This window comes from Melanerpes formicivorus, unplaced genomic scaffold (genome assembly GCF_026170545.1).
Source record: "Melanerpes formicivorus ecotype bairdi unplaced genomic scaffold, bMelFor1.0.p_v2 SCAF_59, whole genome shotgun sequence".
NCBI lineage: Eukaryota > Metazoa > Chordata > Aves > Piciformes > Picidae > Melanerpes > Melanerpes formicivorus.
This window is the reverse complement of record NW_027142411.1, coordinates 2,267,522-2,290,494: the sequence shown is the minus strand read 5'-3', so window position 1 is coordinate 2,290,494 and position 22,973 is coordinate 2,267,522. Positions and strand designations below refer to the sequence as shown.

Genomic DNA, 22,973 nt, shown 5'->3' with positions numbered 1-22,973 from the left:
TCCTAGCAGGGCTGCTGTCCCTTGTCTGCATCCCTGTGCCTGGCCACTGTCAGCTGCATGTCCCAGTGCCTGTGTTCAAGCTGGACCCTGTATGTGGGTGCAGCCTCCAGGCAGACTCACTCATCTTTGCTGCTGTTCCTCATCTGGGGAACTGGACAATTGTCCTTTTCCAGTTTATGATCAGTAAGCACATGGATTATTCTCTCATGTTCTTGAACAGTGCTAACAGGATCGGTAGAAATACCTAGCATAGACGGCATCCAAAAATAGGTCTCTTGTCCTGCCAATGTCTTGCACATGTCCTTAACTTTCCTGCCCTGGGAAGGAACTCCTGACAGCCCTCAGGGCAGCAGAGTTTTTCCATTCACATCCCTGGGTGCGGGATTTCATTCTGCATTATAGACCGGCAGATTTTAAAGGGCCTGTGTGGGGGCATGGTCAGGATCTTTGCAGGGTTGAAGTGCTTTATATTCTTAGCATGGACAAAATGATCATCAGGGAAAAGCATGTTTTTTCCCCCTGCTTAGAACAGCATGACCAGACATGCTGCTCTGCCTATAGTAGCTCAGGGTCAAGTTGTTACTGGCTCTGGACCATTTCTTTGGGGTGCTGCACCTTTCTGCCACACAGCTTGGCTGCCGTAATTGGTGTTGTGAAGCTGACCCATGCCGGCCGAAACACGTTTTTGGAAGTGGGGTTTTATAAATAGACTATGTGGACAAAGGGTGTCTGCCCTGTGTGGTTACAGGGCCAGGGAGAGGAGCTTGGGGCAAGGGAGGGAGCCCAGCAGCTCCTGGTGAACCGGCACAGCCCTTTGCAAAACAGCGACCGCGGTGCCAGCAGAGCCCACGGCAAACCCTCGGCAAAGGGAAGGATGGAGAGGCCATGACCTGGGGTGTGAATGCTGTTTTCTGCCTGTGAGACTGGCTCCCAAACCTTTGCTCATGCAAACCCTGAGAGATCCTGTCTAAATGAGTAGCTGGGAATGATGTGCTCCTTCCTTGGATTGGGCTGGTGCTGAATTTTACCCACTGGGCTCAGACAGGAGGCTTTGCTGCTGAGTGTAATTAAGAGCACCAGACCCTGGTGCTGTGGGATCAAGCCCCAGCTCTGGTAGTCAGAGTGATTGACACTGGATCCTTTGATTTCTCCAGAGGCATCATAATTTTTTAAACTTATTATTAATTACAAGTGTGTTAATCTCTGAATAATGTTAATAGTATTTCAAAATATTATGATTTTATTGTATCCAACCTACTGGGGGAGGGTTGGGGGGGGTGGAAAGGAAGGCCGTTTTGGATGGACTGAACAACTTTATAGACAATGTGCTTTATAACCAGATGGATTTTCCCTAGCTAGCTCCATTTCTATCTAATATTGGCGGAAGATTAAAGATACTGAATCAATGGCTGTAAAAGCTCACATTAAAAATTTGCAGTAAATGAGAAGAGGAAAATTTCATTAGAGGCATAAATTGTAGCAACTGGAATGAGTGCAACTTATTTTTAGTATTCTACTGACAGGCACCCTTGAAAGTAGTTTGGGGTTTTTTTCCCACCCCCCCAAAAAAATGTTGGTGGTTTGTTTTTTTTTTCCCCTCAGATAGGGAAAAAGAAAAAAGAAGAAAATGACCTCTAATATTTTGAAATATAGAACTAATTACAGTAGAGAGTGATCCTGATCCCACTGAAGTCAACTGCAGCATTCTTTATGACATTGCAGGATAGTGCCTCTATTAAGAAATAATAAGGAAATGAGATACTTTGAAGAGAGGGGTATAAAATGAACTGGCTCTGTTGGCCTCTTTTGTAAAAATACCTTAGAGCCACTTTTATCAAGTCAAAAGGTTCATTGAAAAGAGAGAAATTAAAAGATGCCGCTCGTGGAGCCTGGCAAAACACGGAGCTCGTAATAAATATCTCTCCAATCCAATTATAATATTCAAATCAAGGAGAGGAAATAATAAAGAAAAAAAAGAGAAAAGAAAGAAAAAAATTATGAAATCTAATGCAAGCTTGCTTTCTACTGAAAATCTACTTGGAGGTGTCCAGACCTGAGGGAATTTCCAAGTCAGCATTATAGCAAGGAAAAGAGGGGGGAAAAAAAAAATGTCATGTAAATGAGAGTAAAATAATCACTTTTTTTTTTTTTTTCTGATGGAAATAAGTGCAGTTGTTTGATGTCATTTTGACACACAGCATAATTCCTGCATCGACACCGGAGTTTAAAGGCTCAGTGTGTCTTCATGAGATTTCTATACAGAAAAGCCGCTCAACGGGAAAATCTAAATCAGCCTTCGGCGTGCACGTCGGGCCCCTCCGCCAGGGAAAGCCCTGGATTGTGTTCGTTGCAAACAGGAAAATAGAGATGACCCTTGCTCAATAATTTCTAGGCCCCCTTTCTGGCACGATTGTGGTATCCAAATCACAAGAAAGGCGACGGTTTTGTGCTCGCAAAACCCAACTTTGTTTTATGCCCCTGACGCCAACTCAGCCGTTGAAAGCCGCACACCGTTTCCAGCGAGGAGGTTGTGCCGGGCTCACGTCCCCATGGTTATTGCAGAGGTAATTTTTTAATATCGTGGGGATCTAGTCCAAACAATTAAAACAATTAAAGCAGGGCATTTTATTCCACCTTGTAGCCTGCACGAAGCAGGATTTGCAATTTTGGGTTCGTTTCCAAATGGAGACAGATTCACACACCCTCCCAGCCAAGCTCAGCACAAGAACCGACAATTAAATGAAGCCTGAGATCCAGTCCAAAGGAGGCATATACTCAATTTAATTTTTAAATAGCTTAATTAATAGTTTCAGTTAAAGCAGAGAAGTGAAAATGGGTCAAACTATGTAAACATTGGTTACAAAAACACACTGTCCAGCCAAAGCGTTGTAGAAGTGCTTTTAAGAAGACTGGCCCTTAGATTTAATTTAAACATGGTTTTCAAACTTAGGAAAAAGCCCAGTTCAGACAATGCACAAGCCACAAAGAATTACCAAGGTATGCTGAGAGTTTATTTAGTCTTTGCTTGTTCTGAGGCTGTGTTTCACTCTGCAGTCATCATCTCCTCCTCGCTGTCAGCATGTTGTAACCTCTCAGCAGCTCAGAATTCACCGAGAGCAGCCTCAGTGTGTTTTGAAGCTGAGTTTAATCACCAGTGGGAGCTGAACGGATGCTACAAAGCATTGTTCACAAATATTTACTGGGGTTTTGAAATGAATTGGGGTAGGCTCTGCTGTTGCACTCTTAGTGTTTGCTTTCTGCAAACATTCAGGTTCAAGTTCTTATTGACATGGCTGTGATGGATGGGATCCCTTACATAAGCCTCAAGGCCGGGAGCGTGCTCCTGCGCCCAAGCAATAGGGGAGCAGAAGTAGTACCACGTGTCTCATCTGACCACTCATCACTAACTAGCAGCCTTCAAATGATGAGCCTTCATGATTTGTTGGTTGTCTCCTGAATTCCCAAGGGGCAAAATGACAAAACTCAGACAATTTCTCTCTCTTCCAGAGAACATCTGTATACAGAGAAAGGGGGTTCTTTTACTTAGAGTTTGTTTTTTTCTTTTGTAAATTTTTCTTTGGTTCTGCAAGCTCAGGTGAAATGAAGTCTCCCTCTCTGGAGACTTTCAAAACCCACCTGGATGCATTTCCTGTGTGGCTTACCCTAGGTGATCTTGCTTTGGCAGTGGGGTTGAACTTGATGACCTCTGGAGGTCTCTTCCAACCCCTAAGATTCTGTGATGCTGTTACTGCAGTAGCATTTACATTACTCTCTGCATAGAAGTTTTAAGTTTCTACTTCGGTAGAGTTCTTTACAGCCAGTTTCCAGCATCTTAACTTTCTGGTTGGAGGAAGTGAAGGGTTTCCATTTGTTTGGGTTTTCTTTATGCTTTAATCTGATTAAGTTAATAAAAAGTGAAAGACAGAAGAATGAAAACCAAAAAGTATAGATGGTAAATGTCAAGGCTGTTTCAGGTTCGGTATTATGATACATTGCTTTAGGAAGCTGCTCCTGCCATCCCCTTCATCAGCTCCTCTTGCTGGTGTGATAAACGTTGTGAGTTTGAGCATACATTTTGGTCAGGTTTTACCACATGAAAATGTTCCCCAAATTCTCCTATTACACCCCAATGCAGAGCAATTATGCAGCAGATGTTGGCAACATCTGAAGGTATCACCTTCATGCTGTATGCCAGCCATCCCATTGGGAGCACGAACTTGGGTTTTGAGGAGGAAGTCTGCTGACAGTGGCTTTTTGTGGAGTTCATGGTTGGTAATTGTGACTGATCATTGTTTCAACCTTTGTGATCTGAACACCTTCGCTACCGTTGTAAAGGACAACATATTCTGTACAGAATTCTGTATTCTGTATATTCTACACAGCGGAAAGAAGACCAGCTGGTTCTTCTCACCACTTGCAGAACATCTGTAGAAGTAGGGAAACTTACCAAATATATTCCCAGTGAATATACTGGTTATGTTCAAAATGACAACAGGAGACAACATCTTTTTCACGGAGAACAAAAAACCTTTTGAGCTGAAGAGCAGCCCAGGTGACCTGGGCTTCTCTAGCTTGTCCACGAAGTTAAATGTGTCAGAGGAATCTCTTCTAGGCAAGGGAAAGATGTAGGTGAGGTTTTATAAATGGCAGTTGGGCAATTAATGTTAACCATCAATATCAGAATGGCTTAGATTGCATGATTAACTAGTAAGAGTTTGGAGCTGGCTGGTAATTTTAGATTAAATAGCCAGGCAGCCAGTGACTTGAATATTGATGAATATCCTGTGTTTTATTAATATGCATTCTCTATAAATTAGAGGCTTGGTACACAACGAAGAAACCTAATGTTCTTGCTATTTTTCATTGCCACAGGTAGAGCTGAATAATTCATAGCAATTAATTTATTTCACTGATTTAGCCTTTTGGGGCGGGGGGAAGTCGAGCACAAGTAGTCTGCAGGTAATTTTATTCACGTTTATTTATTATAAATAACTCACCAAACACACTTGAAATCTAATTCTTACTTGCAGAGAATTATTATTATTTTTTTTTTTTAATTCTTAAATTGGGAGGAACTTGAGCAGAACTGCAAGCAACCCATCAGTGATTACAAGAACACAAATGAATTGTAAATGCCAGTTAGGATCAGACTCACCTTGATGTGTATTGACTGTTGCAGTGCCAGTTACACTGCATGTTTCTGCTCCCTGTTTGACTGATTGTAATTCTTCAGGGTCAAAACTTTCTTACCAATTTGTGCAGAATTTGTTCAGAAGATGTCTGCATTTTGTGCCTAATGCATATAGAATGGAAATGCTTTCGAAATCAAGGGGAGTTGTACGATGGAAGACTTTGGAAAATCAGGGATTCCACCTACTGATGGAAACATTCCTGAAAATACTCTCTGTGCACAGAGAGCAATAGCATGTCCAACACAAAGGGCATTCTGTATTTAGGCAGGGCTTCAGAGCATCCAGACATAGATCTAAACATTTTTTTTAGGTAGGAGGGAAACAGTGCAGCTTTTTAAATATGAGATGAAATGTTGCAGCACAAAGATCATTTGATGGTCCTGCAGCTCAGGGTGGCTGCAGCCCTCTTTCAGTGGCACACAGTCATATCCAGAGCAGGTGATACCAAGAAACACATGAGGAGGAGGAGGAGGAGAAGGCTGTATGATTACTGCCTCTCCCTTTTGCTGCTTCTTCCAACGCACCGCACAGCAGTGAGGGTTGCATAGCACACAATAAATCATTGCCTCATTATGCTCCTTCTCTAGGTTTGTGTAGGGCACCTAGTCTAGTACCAGCTCCAGAGGATTATTTGTTCTTCCCAGAAATTCCTCTCAGATACAGACTTCTGTTTTGATTTGCAGAGGGGGAAAAAAAAAACCAACCTCCGTGTCTTATTTTGAAAATAATTTCTTCGTGTACACAACAGTTCAGATTGCAGAGCTGCCTGAGAAAATAACTCAGGCAGTGCCTGATTTTAATTTGTAGGTAGATGATTTTGTCAAGAGGAGGCAAGAGGTTAAAGAAGGTTTTCGTGTTTTTGTGACTTGTCAACATGAAATATTAGCAAATGAAACAGTCTTCCTCCCCTCCTTTCTTCCTCCCTCCCTTCTTGCCTGCCTTTTTTCTTTCCTTCTTCCCTACTTTATTTCTTGGGTACACAGAAGCTGCTGATCCCATACCTTGCCAGATTATGTTGAATTGTTCTCTGTTGTAAAAGAAGCCTAAGTACCTCATTAAAAAATATTGTGAGGTCTTCATTCACGTTTTCTGTATGTCTTTAGCCAGCCCTGGTCTACAGCTGGTGCAGGAGGGCTTCGGTCTGATTGATAGAATAAGGGGGTTTGACACTTGTTTTTAATTTAAGCAGACAAATCCTCTTAAGAAGAAGTGTTCATTAGTTGGCCTAATTTACTCACAATTCAGCATTGCTGATTTTGATAAAACAGTATTTTTTTTAACATTGCACCGAGCAAATGCTGGAATAACCTAGATTGTGCTTGAAGGGCTAGAGCTGGGAGTTCAGAGAGCAGGTGGGTACGCTGCAACACGGCTGGATTTTGCTGCAGTGTGACAATGTGATCTAGGATCCGGTCCAGACTCCTTGGAAATCAATGGAAATTCTACCCTTGACTTTACTGGGCTTTGGATCCTGCTCCAGTTGTGCCAGAGTGGTAATGAAATGACTCCAACTTGGGGGAAGAATTTTCTGGCTTCACATATTCAGCGTTTTGTGTTGATAGGTTTGTTTATACAAGGGGTCTTGCATTCAAGTTTGGATGGTTTTCACACATGCCTTGCTCTGATCCTCCCTCCTAGTCGCAGTTCCTTGAAATGCAATGAATTTCTGGTTTGTGACATCTCAACTGAACAATGAAATTTCATAGATGATTATAATGTGAAACTCAGGATGATTGTAAGCTTGCTCAGAATGTGACCTGCCTTCACACAAAAGGTCCCTGAGCTTTCTGAACCTTTTAGCAAAGCTGGATGTGTTCAAAGCCGTAATGAAACACCAAGCTAAGTACGTTCTGTGTAATTCAGGGTTTCGTTATACATACTTCTGCACCGTTGTAGCTCAGAGTCCTGGATGTAATTCTTATTTGATCCTAAACTCTTACAAAGAACCTGGGAACAGAAGATCTGCTGAGGTCAGGACCAGAAAAGACTTTTTCAACACCCACTGCAACCTGAGTCCCCCATAAACACTTAGGACTCAGCGAGAATCATACCCAGTTCTTTCTGGTGGAAGTACAGTGGTGACCTTGTAGATTGATTAAAGATGTGACATTGATTGACTTTGAATGGAGCCACATCCACCCTTCTTCTGCCAAAAAGGCAGTGGCTGCAATGTGAAGCCTCAAGAATGGGGCATTGCTCTTCCAAGTACATGGAAGACATCCAAGGGTAACGGAATAATGCAGATAATGGGATAGGGTTTCTCCCCTCCTGTCCCTCAGATATCATATAGGTAGATTTTAGCTATCCAGACTCAGGTGTTAGGAGATTTTTCTTTGATAGCTATTTAAAAGATGAAATAGCTAAGGAAATGAGTTCTTTTTATAGTTATGTAGGATGTTTGGTGGTTGAGAATGTCAGAAGGGACTTGGGCGTGTTGACTTTGCAGAGACCTTTGATGGCGATGGGGGGGATGCCGCTGTGAGCGCTGGTGTGAACAGCGCTCTGCAAGGGATGGCGTGCGGGAAAGAGCTTTATCCCTTTGGCAAGCCCACCCTTGATGCTTTTACCTGCTGGGACTTTGGGGTGTCTAGTTTGAGAGATGCCAAAATGGCCCCATTTTCTATACAAACAACACATAATACCTTAGCAATACCTGGTTCTTCTCAAGGCACTTTGAGTTGGCACTGAGAATGACTAGCCTCAAAAATCACCACTTTTGGAAATCCAGGCTGCTGAACCTGATATGAGCTATCAGAAACCAGAGACAAGGGAGCAGTTGTGTCGGGGAAGGCGTAGTAGCTTGGAAACTGCAAATCAAAATAATTCATCCTTTTATGTGTAAATCTCCCTCTCTTTGATACATGAGTTGAGAATCTGTCTGGTTTCCTTGTAGCTTCTGTAAGCGAGCAGCGTGAGGCTGCACCCACCAGAATGCTATTGAAGCGTTATTTAAAGTGCAGACCTGTTAAGGTCATGCAGGCTCATCTGTATGCTAAAACTGAACCCACCAAACCTTACACCTAAAACCAGCAAGCAGGGAGGTCTTGAGTTCCACGTTTCCTTCCTGACAAGGGTATGGCATGACAAGTGGTGAAGCACCAGAAGTTCAAAGTACTTTTTCAAGGATAACAATAAAACCAGAGACAGAAAGACATCGAGTCCTGCTGCAGGTGGCTGCTGTTTCAAAGCAGTTTTTCTCAGGCATGACACTGCCAGCCCATTGCAAGGGGACATGCAAACTGTCAGTAATAGCATCAGCAAATGTAGGTCCTGTGTAGATCTGAGCTGGTAGAAAGTCTGAAGAGTCACTGCAAGGAGCCCACATGAAAGGAATTACTGTATCTCACTGAATTTACAGTGAGCATATTATAGAATCATAGGATTGTTCTGGTTGGAAAAGACCTCTACGATCATCCAGTCCAGCTGTCAACCTAAGACCACCATAGCCATTAAAACGTGTCCCAAGTGCCACATCCACACGTTTCTTGAACACCTCCAGGGATGTTGACTCCACCACCTCCCTGGGCAACTTTTTCAATGCCTGACCATTCTTTCTGTAAAGAAATTTCTTCTAATATCCAATTTAAACTTCCCCTGGCACAACTTCAGGCCATTTCCTCTCATTCTATCAGCTGATACTAGGAACTTTTCAATGCAATGCGATGTGTTTTGCTCCTGCTCCAGGGTTGCTTTCTTCTGTCTGAATGCCTTAATCCAGATCCTGTTGAAGTCAATAGCTGTCATGCCTTTCAGAAGGATTATGCCCCTAAATAGCTACTTTAGGAAGTGTACTTTGCTTGGTGATAACACAAAGCAGAGGGTGGATGATTAACACCAATTAGGATTATTTACAAGAACCTAGAAAACAATAGGTCCATAAATCATTGTCTTATCAATTGTGGTTCCTCCCGAGTAATTTAGTCATCCTTGAGCAAACTCTGTGTTTCACTGTTCCTGGAGATCTGACTGATGTTAGCTGAAGCTTGTGGAAATGTTCAAGGTACATATGACCTAGTGAAGTAGCAGTGATAGAAAAACACTCCTAGTGGTATTCAACACTTTTGTGTTATAAACCCCCCCGATGGTTTTTTTTCTCCAGGAGTATTTAGTGAGTTTAAGATGACTGACAACAGCCTTGTTTCTCTTGGGTTACACTTTCAGCTCTCTCTACACTAGCATCTCAGTTTGGAGCTTGGGATGGTTTTGCAGCAATCCCCTGGTTGTCTGCATTTTGTTGGGCACTAGTCTGGCTGCAGAGCAGCTTCACAGAGTCATTCCAGAGGAGACCCAGTGGGGATCTCCCACCAAAAGCAAGGCAGGGCTTGGTGGGACATTCAGGTCTGATCCCACATCACCACAAACTCCTTCAGGGTGTGTGTAACCCTGCTTTACAAGAGGAAGGCTGACAAGCTGCCCAGAGCTCTTGGAGTAGACCTTGTGCTGTAGAGAGAGTCAAATGCTGTATGTGACACCCATTTTGCTAGTGGCTGGCAGCTCTTGTGAACGCTGCTCCTCTTTCTTCCATCAAGACTTCTCCTGGTTCATTATTCTTTTTGTTTATTAACTACCCCATCTTCTGTAGCTGTTCCTCCGTGATGCTGTCCTTTTTTATTTCTACTTTTATCACTTTTTGTGATCCCTTTTCCAATTTCCAACCTTAGTCTCCCAGAAGACCTGGAGTGGTGATGCCTGGATGCAGAGGAGGTCACACTGCTTATAAACCTGCGCCATGAAGAGGCAGTTTCTTCAGCAGCGAGAGGTAAGCCAGGACTGCTGGTGGGTGTAAGGAACAGAGAGGAATGCCACACGTGTTCAAGAAGATGAAGGCAGCGTTCTTGAGGATGGAGACTTTGGAGCAGTATCACAGTCTTGTACAGAAAGCTTGAAGGGTTCTTCAGGTGGGAACATATTGCTCATCCAGCTGCCTCTTCGGTTTACTCTGTTGACCTCTGGGGTCTGCACACCAGAAACTGAATATTCTTGACTTACCCTAAATTTCCTCTTTGTGGACTTCAGATGTGATAGCCATGGCACAAAAAATTCAATAAATCTGCTTTGCCATAACTTTTTCAGCCTGCTGACTTTCCCAGGACTACTTCTGCTCATATTACTGGAACTTAATTACATGAGGCTTAATTTCAGTTGCTTGGCCAGCTTTGAAAACTTATTCAAATGTGAACCACAAGGGCAGAATTTTGGGATCCTCTTTTGTCCTCTTACTTTATGTTTAAATGAAGAAACTGTGCCTGTGAATCTCTGCTTTATTATACCTGTTCCAAGTCAGTCTCGCTTCTGGAGAGACTTCCCAGACTTTCAGCAGTTTAAGGGGGGGCACAGACTACCCCTTCTGTTACAGTTTGGTTTTGAAAGTGTGCAAACAATAGATATTTGTCTTCTGCTTATGCATTTTCTTGTAAATAAAATGTATTGAGACCAGAGATGAAGTTACACTGACTTTACATCAGAGAAGAATTTGTACTGGCATTTTAAACAGAAGTGTTGTATTATCTGTACATTTCTCCAGTGGATCTTGCAACATTTAATTGCACCAACTACAAGAAAAAAAAAAGGGGGGAGGGAGAACCAAAGGAAGGGCTTAGGGGAGAGAGGAGGTGAAAGGACACAGACGGGGAATGGTGAAGTTGGAGGATAGCACTGGCTATCAATGCATTATCTGAGAATTCCTCTGATTAGGACTTACTATCTTTCTGACCTCAGCATTTCATTATAATCTGCTGCTTAGGTGATAAGTAATAAATGACCTCCAAATTTTGTTGCATTTGCTGAGTTTCTTTACATTTTGCATCGGTTTGTTCCCCTCCATATGATCGTGTTTGTGTTAAGGCATGAAGACTTTGTGTTTCTGCTGGGGTTGTCTTGTTCTTCTGATATCTTGAGTGTTGTCCTTTGGGTAGCAGTTGTCCCACAGCAGTCCATCGAGTAATGCTCCCATCTCACATCAGGATGATCAGGAATACATTGCAGCTGATGTGCAAACACTGATGTCTAGCTGGAGTTGGGCACCCAGCTCCAAGTCAGCAGATAAAAGCTCTCCAAAGAGCCAACAGAAGAGGGCTTTTTTTACACACCCCAGCCCACTAGTGGATTATCCCTAATGCGTTGGCAGCGTGCCCCTTCCTTCCACTGCAGGAATGCTGGCCTGGCTCTGCAGCTCTCTTTCTGTTTTTATTACAGCATGCAGAAGAAATAAAGTAGAAGACGGATTTGTAATAGTTCATGGCACTTTTTTTTTCCTCTGGAGTCTGGGATCATCTTATTTACCTTAAGAGAGGCAAGGGCAGGGAGCAGCACATCTCTTTGGACAGTGATCTTGCCTTGTTAATGTGGGCATGCTGTAGGGGTTGGCTGTTGTTTCTAGGAGCTCACTGACATATCTTCAAGGGCTGAGGGTTCAGCTTCTTCTGTGTGAGAGAGGAGAGGAAATGACCTTCACCCAGCTGAGCAAGGAACAACAGGAAACCCTCATGGCCTGAAGCTCCTGCCATTTCCCACCCCACAGAATCCGGTCCTCAGGGACCATTTTGATGAACTGTCAGAATTTTTGTCTGTATTTAGCTGCTGCGAATATATTAGCTAAGTATGTTGATGATTCATGGTGAAATGGTGGTGTACCCTGATTTAAGTGATGGACTAGCCATTCTGTAATGGATTTGAGAATTCCCAATCAGATTGTACTTAGTTTTATCAAGCAGGAAGCTGGCAGGCAGTGTTTTAATCAACTGATAGCATCACTTGGCAATTGGCATCCAGCTAGTGAACAGAGTATTTCTCAATGACCAGCTTGCTAAGTTGCAAACAGCAACAGCCACTCAGGTCTTGTGGTTGTACCTCACATTTGTTCCATTTAGCCTGTTACTTTCCCAAATGAAACTTTCAGCTGAAAGTGCAAAAAGGTGCAGCACATCAGCTCCTCTGCTGCTCTTTCACCAGTGTGGGAGGGGGAATGGATGAGCAGGAGACATTTACTCCATCCTCCAGGAAGCTGTGTTGAAACAACCTCCTGGATACAGCACAAAATCCCAGAAACCATGTAGATCCAACTGTTTGATGCTGGCACAAGTTTTTGAGCACTCACTTTGCATAGATGTGCTAAGTCTATAACATGGGGCTACAAGAGGTATTTCCTTTCCCCTTTGAGTCAGCCTGTTTCTTGAACCATTATCTACTTTATCACAGAAGACAGAGCCTTTGTTCTGGCCTGTGCCAGCAGACACCAAGAATAGTTTCCTTTCCTGATAAAAGTTCCTCAGTCACTTCATGACTAGGGAAACACCAGCTGCTGTTGAGCATCTTCCCCATGCAAACCCTCAGGTGCCATAGCTACCTTCATGTCCTGCTCAGGATTTATGTTCTAGCACAGTCATTGAGCTGTGCAGCCATCTACACCCATGTTGCTGTACTCCAGCACAGAGTCAAACCTGGGGAGCTCATTTGTTGTGCCTAGCTCCTATATAGTAGTTACTGTGCTTAGCAACCCACCTCCAATATAAATATATCTGCTACTCTGAAGAGCAGGCTTTGAAAAGCACCAGAAGGGATCACTCCCCCATAAGAATTTTTTCCAGCATTGCAGAGCAAACTTTCAGAGAGAAATGCTTTCTACCAGTTAGGCTTCTCGTCCAGAGTGGTCAGGGTTTCACCACAGGCTGACCAAGCTCTGGTGCAACTTTCTGCAATGGGTCACAAACTCCCATTTAAAAGTGGGTTCTATGTGAACTGCTCTTGAGCCATGCAGGAGTGTAGAGAGTCAGCGAGCAGCCATCTGTGCAGCTGGCTGCAGGGAGCCACCTGTGATGTCTTTGCATAGGGGACCTATAGCACTGTGCTGGGAAATGGCTCACTGTAGAGTCCTGAGGGTTTAAAACTGGTCAGGCATTTGGGGCCCTTAGAAGAGGCTGATGACTGAAAGGATGTAAAACAATAGTGCTCCCCAAAATAATAAAAATGAGAGGGAGGTATAAGGTGCAGAGAGGAATGATTCATTGGGAAATTGTACTCTTGAAGTTGTGTGGCAAATCCTCGGGGAGGGAGGAGGTACATGTGAGCATGTAAGGGCCAGATCCTAGTTTATCCAGATGAGGTGAAGATGCAATGAAGATTAGCAACCCACCCTGTAATATATTATGTTATACATTGTTTGCTGACCATAACATGAAAATCAGAGGAACTGAGAAAGATCCCTGTCTCCAGTCAGCACTTCAGCAAACAATGCCACCCACTGCAAGAACTCAAATTTAAGGTTTCCAATCCCAGAACCACCAAAAGGATGGGTGAAAGCAAAGCTAAGAAAAAGTCTAATGTCTTCTGTCCCTGGACTGGAGAGCATACAACTGCCACAGGGTCGCTTTCTGTGTCACCATTCCTGTTTGTATGTTTTCCAGATTAAAATGAAAACATATCTTGCAAACATATTCAATAAGTCAATTTTAGAGCAAGTTAATAAATGTATCTAAGCTTTATCACAGAGTGTAAATGAGTGGGAATAATTCCCCAGCCAGAGATCAGGAGTCTGATCTGGATTTTCTCACTCTTTGGGTTCATTTATAACAGCGTTTGCTCACTTCCACAAAAATCCTGATGATGGAATCACCTCATTTCTGAGAACATCTTCAGGGACAGGAGGCCACATGGTATCTCACATTATATGTAACTGAAGCAGTGTCTCCCCAGTCATACAGCCTATGAAAAGGGAATGGCACTTTTCCTTTTTGTGAGTATTTTTTGTCCAGCCCAGTGTACTCTTCCTCATACTATCTGATGCCATGCAGGTATGCTGCTCATCTGCATCCTGTAGAGAAACAGGCTGTGATGTATGTCTTGCCTTGCTCTACCTGTCTGCCTCATCCTGTCTCACACTACCTTATATAAAGATTGGGATTCTCCCTTCTGTCTCCAGGCTTTTATTTGTATCACCTCACTATCCATGTTTTGTGCCTGTAGGTGCTGCTCTGTGAACTGATGAACTGGAGCAGAGAACTCATCCCGCTGGAAAAACAGCTGAAAAAAAAGCCCAAGTTTTAGACTGGTAATTTCCCTGGTCTGAATCACTGCATTTCTGTGCAAAGATCTGCACTAGCATGAGGTCAGTCAGGATGGGTACTAAGAGACAGGACCTCTCCAGCCAGCACCAGTGCTGACACATGGGCCTGTTGCACTACCTTCACCATTTTTCTCAGCAGTTTCAGGGCTGCTGGTAAAAACCTTAAGGAAACGTTATGTGGTCTTAAAACACTTTGTTGAGCCATTAATATCCACACAGCCAGACAGGGCTTCAATTTTTAAGACTCCTTCCCTGTTATCATGGAAATTTGCTAATTCCCAGAGGAGCCTGCTGGCAACTTCCTTGAGACACCAGTTTCAACATAGCAAAGCACATGCAGCTTGCATCAAAACTCAGCATGCAAATCTACGCAGTCCTTAGAGAGGAACCCAGTTTTCTAGGATATGATCCTGTTTCTCTAGATATTAACACTCAAATCTAAGGCTGAAGTCTCAATCCCAGCTCATCCAGCTGACCTGTTTCTTCAGGTGGGTATTTGTGTGCCAAATTAACACCAGGTTATTGTGCCTACTTGTGCAACACAGCTTTGCAACAGGAAAATAATCCTGCCCATTCTCAACACTTGGGGAGAACAGGAAAAGAAAAAAGGACAACATCAGGGCTAAATCAGTTCTGACAATTTCTTATTTCCATTTATTCAGGAAAAAAAAAAAAATCATAATTGAGACTCAAAAAAAAAAAAAGGAGGAAAGAAAAGCTCTTCGTGGCTTTAAGTGTAAAATCCATTTTAGTAGCAGGAAGCCGTTCTATGGTTAGAGCAGTTATTTTTATTGTCTGTCTGGGTATAGTTTTTAACTGCAGGCACAGGATAAATCAATAGTGTCATAAAGCTACTCTCACCCTCTGCCCTTTCTAAAGGGACATTGTTCAGTGTCTGTGCTGGATGTGACACAGCCTCCTGCTTTGATGCGCGGAATTGCGCCTCGACCGATGTGCTGAGGGAGAGCTGCGAGCGCGGCACGTTTGCCTTGCTCTTTGTCCCTGTCAGCTCAGAGAAAAGCAGAATAAAACACAGATGCACACACCAAAGTGCACAGAAGTTCTTGTTCAGCAGAGTGGTGGTGGTGAGGCTCTTCTGGTTCTTCTGTTGCAACTGGTATTTTTGATTAATTTCTCCTCAGGTGATGTATTTCTGAGGCTATCCAAAGAGCATCCAGCGATCCACAGGAAAGTCCCCACAACTTGCACCTGCCTGTCATCTGCCCCTTAATGCAGCACGGAAGGACATAGCAGGATCTGACTGTAGGAAGGTGAAGATAGATAAAACTGCCCTGGGGAAGTGTGCCTTCTTTATAGCAAGAGTAGTTAAGGGCTGGAACAGTTGGCTTAGGAATGTGATGGATTTAGCAATACTTTGGGTCCCTGAATCGAGAGTGTCTCTCTAAAGATATGAGGTCCCTTCCAACCCTAACAATTCTATGATTCTGTGCAACAGCTTCAGCAGAAGCTATGGCTTTGATGCTGAAATGGGTAGGTGAATTTCATCAGCTATGTTACAAATCCAGGTGATTATGCTGGTCCCTTCAGCCTTGGTAATCTCTTAAATGCTGGTTTGGGGCCCTTCACACACTGGGGTTTAAAGCAGTCTGATAGGTTTTCTGGATGGTTTCTGCAGGTGATACATGTTACAGTGCTGAGTCTGACAAACTCCATCTGAAATGGGTGTCCAGAATTGACACACTTTGTAATTTAAATATGTCACTGCCTCTGAATGCAGTTCAGATCTATTCCCCCATGCAGCTGAGTTCAGTTTGTGTGTTCTGTGCAGGGGGGGATTTTCCTTTGCAAAGCAGATGTGCATCTGAGCTGAAATATGCACCACGTGCTGCTGGATACCCCAAGAGCAGTCTCCCCAGACAGAAGGCCCACGGAGAAGTGAACCTTTATGGATCAAGTTCTTAAGAGATTTATAGTCAGCAGTGCACATTGTCAGGTTCATTCATCTCTCTTCTCCTTGCTTGTGCATTGCAACTTCACCAGGTTGGCACTTTTGACAAATGCATGAAAACTGTACTGGTGCTGCGAGTGGGAGGTGGAGACAGAGAAAATCTGTGCTCTGTCTGTAGGACTCTGTGCTGAGACAGCTCTATATTCACATCCAGTCACAAGCTGATCAGTATTACCTCAGTATTTGTTTTGAGTACAGCTTTCAAGAAATGGAACAGAAGTCTGGATTCAGTGAGATTAAAGAAAGTAACCCAAAAAATAATGCAGGCAGTTTCTGAAGGTAGCACCACTCACATGTACCTTGGGGAGCAGTAGGCAGGGAGACCCCAGGAGTTTGCATGCTCCTGGTGAGCGTGGCAGTTGTTGACTGTGAGTAACATTCATCTGGGTAACCTAATCTTAGTTTTCCTTCTCTCTGCAAAATGCTTAGTGTGGAATTTGATGTCTATAAATACTGATTTGGGTTTTCCTTCCTTCCCACCCCACGTTTTGTCAAAAGTGAAGCCACTTCAGCCCAGTACTGGTTGCTGACTCCTTCCCTTTGTCTATTCCCCACCCCTGTGGTGCCTGAGCTTGGTCGATGTGGCCCCTCGGGACACTGGGACTTGGGAAGGAGAATATCAAACGTTAGGGAACAAACGAGCCCCCAGCATGCTAAACAGTTTAGGATAAAGCCCACCTGAACTTCCCAGATGCTCCAACCTTTTCATAAATAGCCAGTGGCCTCCTGAATATCAGCAAGCAGCAACAATAATAATAAATTACAGTAAATATCCTGCTGCCATCAGTGACAGCAAACCAAACCCACTGCTGTTCAGAAATGAATTGGAGAAAGTATTTCTTAATCTCTTTTTGTATTATTCAGCCTGCTGCAATGATTTATATTGCTCTGAAGAAGTTGCTGTATGGACTTGTTTCTTAATCATGTGTCATAGCATCTTGCTATTATCCACATGTAACTGTGCTCTGGCAGGGGCTCCAGAGCTGCTCCTTGCAGGAGCTCCACCGTCAGCTGCTGCTGCATTGCTGTGCAGTGGCTGCACATGGGATGGGCTCAGGGCCCTGGTATCTTACTCTGGGAATACTGATTTAATGCAAGGAACCTCTCTGGGCCTTTCTGCAGCACCCTGCTGCCTTTGGGAACAGCTCTGCTGTTAGGAGGAGATGGTCTGAAATAGGAAAGCTGCGCTCAGCTGCTGCTGGGAGGGGGGTCAGCCCTGTAACAGTGCCCTGAATGGAGGTGTTGTCCTAGGAACCGTTTGGTTTGAGCCCATTTGGCTGTCAGCAATCCATGTCCGCCAGATGTGGCTGGCTTTAGCTCTGGTGTGTGTGTTGGCTGGATGCCCTGCAGACCAGTCTGTCTCCCTGTGAGTCTGTGAGCACACTTGTTATCAGCACTGGAGAGTAGCGTGGCGGGGGCTAAGTGAACCTGGGAACCATGGTATCAATCGCTGCTGTCTTTGTCAACTTATTACCAAAGATTTATACCTGGTGCAGTGAGGGCTGCTCAGTGACACATTTTAATTTAATTAAATTTCCTGTTGGATTGATGTCTGATCAATCAATAATGTTAATGTTTTTGCAATTTGGAGATTAAAGCTTGGATGAGCGGATATTGAAATACTCTCACATCCAGCTGCTTGAGAAGAGCTGCTTCTGCTTCCACTTCTTGCAAAACTGTTTGGTGTGAGGATGCACCCCAGGGCTCACCACATGTCTACAGCGAGGCTGAAAGCTTTGCCCCATCCTGGCAGAGGCTAAGGGAGCCATGCAGCAACATCACTCCTTGGAGGGACAGAATTGCACGGAATTAACACCAGGGTTTGTGCAAAATCTGCAGAACTCTCTGCATTTCCTCTCTGATGCTCAGTATAGGAAGAAGTTTGAAGAATGGGGCATTGCTAGTGTGATACTTCCCTTTGCTACATACTCCTTGTTCTGGAAGTCAACAGTATAGAGGTTGCACCCAGGGGTTTCAATCTAGTAGCCACCAAGCTGTCTGCTCTCCATGGGTCCTCTGGCCACTAGAGCCTCTTACAGCAGTAATTTCCCCAGTTTAACTGCTGCCTTCTAAGCTGCCATCAAGGGGACAACAAGATCCTGGTGCAGATCTGAATTTAACACCTCTTGAAGCTCTTGCCTGCCCAGATTTCTCCCATATGAGCTAATTATGCTCCACCCTCTTCAGACTGTGAAGATAAAGAGATGCTGTAGCACGTTGACAGAGTCCTCTTTTTCCTCTTACTGCCTTGTTTCATTTAGTGCTTCAAATATTTTAGTAGTGAAGTCAGGAAAGGCTGTAGCTTCTTCAGGGAAGTTTCTCTATACTGGCTTCTCCATAAGGTGCTGGGGTCTTACACAACTCCTTAAATCCCCACTTTTAAACTTGGAACAGTTTGAACCCAAATTTCTTCTGAGGTGTAGCCATGACTATAGTCTCAGTAATTCAAACTAATTTGTCAGATCTTAACACCATTGAAGTTTGGACTGTGAGAAATCCCAGCCTGTCTCTGAGGTCTTCAGGCTCAAGTGTCTCTCTCTGGACTCCAGGTCAGTACCATAGCTGTCTGTGTGCTGTGTGGGATCCTCATTGTATTTAGGGGAGCTTTAAAAGGGACAATTTCTTACCCAGCTATATTTTAAAGTTCGTTAAACCTGTGTCTTCTTTCACTTAAGGACATTCTTGTGGCTCTTTGCTGTGTAACTGTCCCTCAAACAACCCCAAAGGAGCACACAGAGGGAAGAAAGGAGAGAGAAAGAAAGGAGGAGAAGGAGGAAAAGAAAGAGCAGCTCATTTTCCACTCTAGCACAGACACCTGAGGGGTAGAAGTCAGCAGCTTTTTGACAGTACAAGAACTCGGTAACTTAAAACAGGAAGCAAAAGAAATACCACAACCAAATAACTTTGCCTTGACCTCCTCATCAGAGAGTCAGTGACTTTAAAGTAAACTGAAGCTTCTTGCTGATATTTATTTGGATGTCAGTTGCTCCTTACCTCATTAGAACAGCAATATTCAGAAATGTGCCAAAAGATTTAGGCAGGCTGTAGGATGCAATGAGGCTAATTTGGGGGGAAAGGCAGTTTGCTCTGCAAGAGTCTCCTTTAGGTTTGTGCTGTGAGTAAGGAAAGGCTTTGCAAATGTATGACTCACTATCAAAATATCAAAATACCCTGTCCTGCAGAATTTCTTTCACTGGAGTACACCCTGCACATGGGGTTTGTTTCTTCTCTCCTGCAAGCTCCACCAGACACCCCTACTGCTCTGGGTGAGGGGGAGCCTGCCCAGGGTCCTCACCCATGGCTGGGGTGGGAACAGTTGGGGGGGTGGGGGAGTGCTAATGCCTGTGCATATGTCTGTGTGGGCAAGGCAGGGAACAAAGAGAGATTTAGGGTTTGGAAGAGACTGAGGAAAGTAACCTCCTGCTGAAACGATGATTTTTATAGTGCTTCAACCTTTTTTTCATTTAAGCCCTGATGTATAATGCTCCCCAAGGCTGATTTGTTTTCAGAGGCAGTACTGCTGTAGGTTGGTCCAACTTGTTGAGAGATCACCTGAGAAATACTTTTTCATCCCTTTCCTCTTTTGCCTTCTTCCATCCTTCCTTGTGTTTGCCCTCATAAAAAAAAAAAAGTAAAGCACTGAGAGCAGCCCAAGCTTTGGCCACGTTTGATTGTTGAGTGTTTGTTATCTAGAGCTCCCTTTCTTGTTCAACATGCCACCTTGCTTTCTGGGGCACACTAGATTAGGTCCTGGCCAGTTTTCTGGGCTTGGGGTGGGAGGGGAAAGTTAGACTTGTAAGGAAGTGAGAATACAGAACAAAGATTCCACAACCGTGGTGCTGCAGTGAAATCAATTTAGACAGCATTGCCAGGCTGCTTTCTAGAGTTGTTCATTTTCCCCCTGAAGACTAAATTTCTATAGGGAAGTAATTTATGATCTGGGAGGGCTGTTACTTATGAGCTGGTAAAATAACTTTAGCTGGACTTTTACTACCTTCAGCAGCAAGCATCCATGCTCAAGCCAGGAATGAGCCTTCTCTTGCTGGCTGTGATGCAGCATGATCTATAACTGAGCCACATGCTTTTTTGGCTTGCATTCATCTTGTTTCCATGCAGTGTGTTTAAAAAGAAATAACTGATTTGTGTTTGGGGTGTTTGCAGTCAAGTCACGTTGTTTCAAGCAACTGCATGAGCTTTCAGTGATGTATGCCTGTGTAGGATCAGGGTGGCTTCTAGCATAACTTGGGCACCCTGCTTGAGACCTGTTCACTCAGCTTTAGCTGTCCAGGATTTAGCCATCTCCTCCATGCCAGTCATCCAGGATTCCTTCATGTTTGAGTGCAACTGAATTCACCCTTTCACTGTAGTTTGTTCTTCTTGTTGACTGCAAGTGAAGTTGGACTCAGTGCTTCATCTTTAGATGGTTAAAAAGGTCATCACAAGTGCCCTGCATCAGAACTAGCTCAGGTTTTCTGCACCTTTCATTGCAAAGTGACTCCTGCTTGACTGCCTCAGGCACTGAGTACCATCAGATATCAGCTGCTGCATGGAAATGGGCTTGGTCCAACCGGTGACTTATTCTGGATCTCATCACACTGAGTAACTAAAACTGGAGAATCACAGAGACATGGACCCAAGCCTTCTGGAGGGATAATGTAAATATAACTGCCTAAAGCTCATGCTGGTGCCTCTCCAACAGCAGAGCAGAACTGGGCCCATTTCATCCCTGGTAAGTCATCCCTTGGGAATGCTGAGCAAGCCTTAACTGCAATTTTCTGTTTAACCTGAGTCTTTCTAACCTTTAGAGGAAGAAAGCTCCTTTACCTTTTACCATATTCAGCAGGAGAGGTGATCTTCTGCAGTACAAACATTCAAGTGTGTCCCAGTCAGCAAATTAGGATCTAGATTATTTCTTTTATACCACTATTTACTGCTTTTCTTTCAGGCCACAATGTGTGTGTGGGAGTAGACAGCAGCATTTAGCACTTTAATGCTAGCCACAAGTAGCCAGAGCCACTGGGGTTTGTGTTAAGCATAGGGCAAAGCAAGTCAAAGCCTTTATAACCATCTCTCAGGTCTGGAGGAAAAGCAGATGTTTCTAACCTTTTAAGTTGGGGACCTGCTGCTTGTGTCCTGAAAGTCATTGACTGTATTTGTGATTATGCCCTCCAAAAAAGTTAGGTTGTGAGTGCTTTTTGCTCATTATGCCTTCAAATCCTGGGAGAGGTGAAAGCAAAAATAAATCTGTGGGGAAAAGGCCCAGCAGAGTGGTCTTAAGTCTGTTAAATGCTCAGAAGACCAGGCTTGGTGATTAGGTTCAGACCAAGAACCTCAAGAAGTGGTGTGGATGATGGAGAGAAATGGTGAGTTTCTCTGAGGGGAAGAAGTGCTCCAGTTTCCACACCAGTGGAAGAGATCTGGACTTCCTAGGTAGAAGGGAAATAAAGAAGAGGAGAGATATGTGGGCTGTGCTTTCCATGTATATTTTTAATTATGGCACATCTATCATTCTTAGCATTGCCTTGAGCAAAGAAAAATAAAACAGCAAAAGCAATAGCAAGATTTCCACACATGTAACCAGTCTCAAAATCAATGGGGGTTCAGGATCTAAATAGCTTTAAAAACCTGACCACCAGTTCCCTGAGGCCCTCTGTGAATATCACAACCTTAAATCCTGGTGGATGTACTGATGTTGCTCAGCCCCTGGCAGGCAGGGGTTTGCAGTCAGGACAGCGTTGGGTTTGTAATGCAAAGGGCTGAAAAAATGTTCACTTTAAGGCTGGCTGGCTTAAAGCTGCACACTCTTATCCTTCAACATCTCTTTGGGCACAGGTAGTGTTCAAACAGTTCAACAGGGATATACTAGAGAGTGTCCAATGGAGGCTATGAGGAAAATTAAGGCACTGGCACATCTGTTTAATGAGGAAAGGCTGAGAGACCTGGAGCTGCTTAGTCTGGAAAAGAGAAGATTGAGAGGAGATCTTATTAATATTTGCAAATATTCTGAAGGGTGGGTGTGTCAAGAAGGGGCCAGGCTCAATAGTGATAGGATGAGGGACAACGAATACAAACTGGGACACAGGAAGTTCCATCTCAACATGAAGGAAAACTTACTGTAAAGATGACAGAGCACTGAACCAGGCTGCCCAGAGAGGTTGTAAAGTCTTCTCTAGAGACTTTTGAGACCCATCTGGGTACATTTCTGGGTGATCCTGCTTTAGCAGGGGGATTGGACTTGATCTTCAGAGGTCCCTTCCAAGCCCTAACTAAAAGATAGTAAATAATAACATGTACCAATGGTTAGTGAGAGGAAGCTGGTGACTGTCCAGGAGTGCTTTTTAGTGAAAGTTCATTGTCCCCCTTGCATTTAAATATCTTACAGGAGAAAACCCAAACATTCACTGGCTCCTGGTTGGAAAAGAGGAACAAAGGACACTTCAAGTTTATTCTTTTGCATACAAACAGAACCAATAAATATTTAGGCAACTTAAAATCCAGTTTCCACTGAAGGGGGAGCCCCCTGAGCTTGTGCCATGGGGTAGATGTGAACGAGAAATGTCACTGTGCCTCCCTTCCCGTCCTGCCAAGCTGGTCCCACGGCACATGCTTGCCTGGCTGCTGCGCACTGGAGGTAGCGCACCCAAGGTTAGGTTACACGAGTGACTTGCTTAGCCAAGGTGACTCCTCTCATCTGTTACATATCATAGGGTTATAAATAACAGAGCAACCTCTGTTTGATCAGGCGAGGGAG

General features: G+C 43.9%; 1 protein-coding gene across 5 annotated transcripts in view; it reads left to right on the top strand.

Annotated features, from left to right (window-relative positions):
- Window positions 1-22,973, top strand: part of MAF (MAF bZIP transcription factor) — a 680,268-nt gene that overhangs the window by 531,135 nt on the left and 126,160 nt on the right. Inside the window, exon 3 of one of the 5 annotated variants that reach the window (XR_010990178.1) lies at window positions 9,854-9,951. The exons of 3 other annotated variants lie outside the window; for them this stretch is intronic. The gene's annotated coding sequence lies outside the window, so the exon portion shown is untranslated. Of the gene's footprint in view, window positions 1-9,853; window positions 10,972-22,973 lie in introns of those variants that run through there. One more of the 5 variants, XM_068161623.1, reaches the window with a different exon arrangement.